The following is a 6,000-nucleotide window of genomic DNA, read 5'->3' as shown; positions in this document are numbered from 1 at the left end:
AAGAACGAGTCAATACTGAAATTACAAAACTTCTTGAAGAAGGACACATAGAAAAACTGAATAACTGTTCTGATCAATATTTTATTTCACCTATAGTAATTACAGTCAAACGAGATCAGACAATAAAGTTAGCATTGGATTGGAAAGTTCTTAATAAGTCTATACACAAAAATAAGCATCAGATGCCGAATATCGAAACACTTATGGATTCCATATCACAAATAATAACAAACTATAAAACAGAACAAGCAGATACAATATACTTTTCTACTATAGACCTTAAAAACACGTAGAGTCAACTGAATCTTCACCCCGAAACCTCTAAACACTGTAATTTCAATATTGTAAGTGGTGATGTGACAGGCACATATCGTTTTAAAACGGGATTTTATGGCCTCACTGACATGCCTGCCGAGTTTCAGAAGGCAAGGGACTACACGCTAATCGGCCTCAAAAATACACTTTGTTTCTTGGATGACATATTAATTGTGAGTAAAGGTTCTGAAGAAGACCATTTTAAACTTGTATTAGATTGTCTTGAGAAACTAGATGCAGATAACCTCCGAATTAATCTCCTTAAATGCCATTTTGCAAAGCAAGAAATCTCCTCATTAGGATATAATATTACTCAATCTGGGATATCACCACTCGAAACTAAAACATCGTCTATTCTGTCATTACAACCACCTAATACAGTTAAAAAATTACGTTCGTTCTTAGGCTCAGTCCATTATATTAGTAAATTTATTCCCAATCTAGCTCAACTCTGCCATCCTTTAAGACCCCTTCTTCGTAAATCAACCAAATCCATTTGGACTGACGATCACACTCCACATTTCAATGCAATAAAAACACGCATAGCAAATCATAAAGAAAATATTCACTATAACCCGCAACTCGAAACACGAATTAAATGTGATGCCTCTCGCTCCGGATTGGGAGCAGCACTAGAACAACTAACAGTTGATGGTTGGAAGCCGATCTCTTTTGCATCCCGATTTTTAAATAGTAATGAAGAACGTTATAGTATTAACGAACTGGAACTTCTCGGAGTGGTATGGTCTATAGAATATTTTAAAAATTATCTTTATGATAAAAAAATTTTCTATTATCACCGATCACCGAGCACTTCTCTCAATCTTAAAAGAACACAGATCAAACAAAAGTTATAATAATCGTTTATCACGATGGGTTGATCGTCTTTTACCTTACCAGTTTAAAATAGAACACCTGCCAGGCGCAAAGATGGGACTTGTTGATTATATATCACGTAACCCATATAAACCGGCAAAAAGTATTTCTAAATACGACGAGGAATTTTTAGTCGCAACATTATCACGCATACACCTTGATGCAAAATTACTTCAACAAAAACACAACATTTCAGCTCATAAACTTACTAAACTATATCATGATAGTGAATGTGAAATACAAAATTCCACCAAACATACTAAACAAGTGTTGAATATAGATTATGCTAAACCTATATCCCAAACAAAAGTTAATAAGCCACTCGCTCTGCAAAATCATAGCTTAAAACCATTCTTAAATCAAAACTTCAATTTTGATAGTGATCCCGCTAAGCGCGTACGCTTAGCAGATTAGAATTCAGCACTCGCTACGCAAAAATACTCTTCCCCTTTGTCCTCTTTCACAATCAAAAATCAGTATAGTGAACACGCCTCGCGCGTACGCTTAACTCAAAATATTAAATCACTCACTGATCAAAGTTATAATCCAGATTTCAATCATACTAATTGTATGAATTTTACTAGTGCACATGCTGAGCGAGTACATTCAATACAAAATCAATTTGTATATGCACAATCAAGTCATACTCCAAAAGTAACCACTCCCAAATACACTAATTTTAATCCTGCTTCCGCAGCGCGAGTACGCTTTTCTCATAACAAATTAACACCCGCTGGGCATAATACCCTATTAAGTAATCAACAGAATATATCACATAATTCAAATGCCTCTTTTGCAAGGCATGTTAACAATTACCAAAATAGATCTCAATTCGCGTCGCATAGTCTACCTATTGAAACTACACCTCTACAAATTGAGTCTCAAATAAACTCAAATACAGGAAAGGCGTCACTCGCTTACCAAAATAAGCCTCAATTTACTCAAATAAGTCAGTCTCACTTGTCAATCACGAAAAAGTCTCACATTCCTACCTTATTTAGTACCCAAAACTCACATATTTTAAATAATTCACGTGCTCAATTGACAAACAATAAAAAGTCGCTTTTTGCCCAAATTCAACCTGAAATGCAATTGTCTTCCTCCTTGTCAATTAATTTAATTGAAAAAACTAAAACCTCATCCAAAATGAGTCAGCAAGCATCATCTATGAAAGGAAAATCAGTCTCAACTCGAGCAAATAGAACTACGCCTCGCGTATCATTCACAGAAAACCCAACAACCAACACGGCGCGCCGATCCTCTTCGTATTCCAATCTCAGCACCCCACTCACGGATAGTCCCCAAGTGATTTCATTTGAGAAAGTGGTGGGCAAAGTAATCAACAAAGGGCTGCTTGCTTCCCTAACAAGCAAGGACGCCGTTCTAAAAGAGGTTCGGGATTGCATTATCAGATCAGATGAGGACCGACTCAAAGCTCTCAACCCGTATCTCCACAGCTATTGGCGTGATCTTCATGTCAGTAGCGGGTGCGTATGTATGGACGAGAAGGTGGCCATCCCGAACGCCCTCAAAGATGCGCTGCTCGAGGATCTGCACGCAAGTCACCCGGGCAGCTGGGGAATGATATGTAAGGCACAGCACTGCTGGTGGCCATACAAAAATCGCGACCTGCTGGTCAAAGCCATAGAGTGTAAATCTTGCACTGCCATCGGTAAAAACTTAAAACCTGTTATTCCGGCAAAGCAATTCAAAGCACATTCACCATGTATAGTTCCAGATCAAGAAATACAAATAGATTTTGCAGGACCTATAAATATTGAAAAAGAACATGAAATCTATATTTTAACATGTTTTGATAGATTTTCGAAATACCCATTTGCAGAAATTTTTGAAAACGCGAATGCATCGAATGTAATAAAATTTTTGGATAATTATTTACATACTCAAGGAGTTCCCCGTTCTTTAAGAATAGATCAGGCTCGTTGCCTTATAGGTTATCAAGTAAAAAATTTCTGTACGAAAAACAATATTACTTATATACCAGCCCCGGCAAATGACCATCGTGCAATAGGCTTAGTGGAAAGATTTATTAGTACAATAAAACAACGCTTAGCATGTATAAGAGAGGCAAACAAAGAATTAAATTCGCTCACCATTAAAACCGCATTAAAATCAATTATATACCAGCTCCGCATATGCAAACATAAATTAACTAAGCTTTCGCCATTCGAATCACATTTTGGGCGCAAAGCAAATACACTGCTTAGCAATATAAGTACTAAACCAAATTCATCTGATTTAAGTTATGAAAAATTTTTGAATCTTTATTTAGATGAAGAAACAGTCACGCCTAACAAATTGTTGCCTGAAGAGCACTGGGGAAATGATCGTAGTGATGATGAAGTAGAACGCAACATGTGCAAGACTACAAGAGATGCCACCACGCGTGATCGACTCGCTGCTGATATCGAGTCACGATTTATCCGCACTATTAAAGCACATCGAGCAATTCCACTAAAAGAACATGCCGTGCAGATAAACATTGCTCGAAAGAAGCATCCTCACAAACGATCCAAAAAGAATCTTGACGGGCTGTACGAGGTATTGGCCCCAGGATCTATTGTTCAAAAAACGGACCATTATACCTCCGTAATACGCGAGCCCGGAAAAGTAGAGGTAACAGTTCGCAATAGCGATATTGCCAAATTTGGTACGCACCAAGAACGAAAGCCAAAACTCATGGAGTACGTGAACCGTAGAGGACCACGCATCCACGAAAAAACAACAGAGGCTAAAATATTTAGCCACATCAAAGAGTCGACCCGTATTCAAAAAGGAGACCGTGAGATGAAACATCGTAAACGGGAAACGGGAGGGGTGTTTCATCCAATAAGTCGAATATTGCTCGTGCGATGCGTGTACGCATGCCGATAATACCCGAAAATTTCGCGCCGCAAGAAGTACCCACAATTCAAGAAACTGCTCCCGAACAGCAAATCATCACCACTGAAGTGTTGATTGCTCCTCCTCCAACAAACAATCAATCAGAATTGGCCATCCCATCTACATCAGCTCCAACAGCAGCTTTACAACAAGCTCAGTCAAAAGCTACAAAAAGGACAAAATACTATGGCTATGATAAAGATGATTCATCTGGCGAGTCAACAAACTCTTGTCCCCCAAATTTTGTCCAACCTCGAAAAAAACGACCGGCAGGCGATGTTGAGTCAGTACAACCATCTATAGTGCAAACAATTGTGGACACTGCATCGCGAGTTGAACTAATCGAGAATGAGTTCCCCTCGCCTATCACAGGACAGGTATCCCCGACAGATCCTCGCACCCGACCAGCGGATCACAACTCATCCAATGAACTCATAATTGATGAGGAAGATATCCAAAAACTTTGAAAAGCTAAACTTGATATATTATTAAATATGACTAGCTATGATAACCAGTACATATATTGTTGACAACTATTTAACCGGTGAATAAGTATTAATTTTATCCATATTGTTACTAAAATTTTATTCTACGCAATTTTAATTCGCATTACAGAGGGAGAAATGTCATACATCATCAATTAATATAGTGCAGTAAATTTATTATACGATGTACTTATTTTATTTTAGTGTACTTATTACTGAAGGGCAAGTGTAGTTCATGTGCTAGTCTGTTATCTTAATTCCCGCATCGGGAAATTGTTGTTCATGATCGTTGTGACTTCTGAGATATCATTTTACTTTCAGTATCACTCTTTTAGTTTGGCACTTCACGAACAGTTGCGTAATTAACTTATTCTTTACTAGCCGTCTTAACTAGTCAAGTAAGCTAGACAAGTATTTGCCAAGCGATTCGCTAAGCGAATTCATTTATAAACTGTACTAAGCGCACCCGCCGCGCAATTTAGCAAAGTAGAACCATAATTGCAACTCGCGACTCAAAATCAAGTACGTAATTTCATTTGAGTACGACAGCCGAAATTGTACCCAGTCCAAATTATAATTTACGATGCTAATTGAAAAGACAATAGAAAATTTTAAAGAGGTTTAAATCTAAAATTCATTACTATTTTATTATAACAGATAAAGGCAAATTCATTAAAAGATGTAGCTTCCCCTTAATGAATTCCAGCAAAGGCAAACAGGCACAGTTAGAACACATATGTACCGTCTTAAAAGCAATAAAGGCGAGGAAACTCCAAAAGTCGAGGTCAAATTGACGCACCTGAAAAAAAATCTATCCCAAAAACCGCCAAATTGTTCAGACACCAATTTCTCACTCCACTTTAGAGGCATCTTAAAAATTCAAGCCTCAAACCAACTTGATTTTTCATTCCATGAATTATTTAATTGTGACTAAAATCACCACTCTATTTTGAGTTCTCACTGACGTGAAAACGCTGAAAAAATCGTGAACGGATCTTAAAAAAAGGCAACGCACCAATTCAATTCAAACTCATTGAATTGTAGAAAAAAAGGACAAGTTCTAAGAACAATCCAAATATATAAATGAAAAATTAAGCAGTCAACCATCTGACCAGCAAATCAAATGATTATTATGAATAAAGAACAGTTTCACAATTTTAGAGAAACAATAACGTCATTCGAAATGTTAACTCTTTTAGGAAATCATGTTAAAGACCGTTCTTCAACAAATGTGCTGCAGGTTTGCTTCAATTTTCTTATTTCAATATATTCAATACAATAATGGTAATTCTGTTACTCTGCACATGTAGCTAGCAACAACGTCAACATCATTATTGACGTTCAGAATTGAAATTGACAAAACTCCAAAACACTTCAAAACTATAATATGATCGCAAATTCGTCTTTTTATTACTAACAT

The sequence above is a fragment of the Convolutriloba macropyga genome, chromosome 8 (assembly GCF_964194025.1).
Source record: "Convolutriloba macropyga chromosome 8, txConMacr16.3, whole genome shotgun sequence".
Lineage (NCBI taxonomy): Eukaryota > Metazoa > Xenacoelomorpha > Acoela > Convolutidae > Convolutriloba > Convolutriloba macropyga.
Note: the sequence above shows the minus strand (reverse complement) of the source record.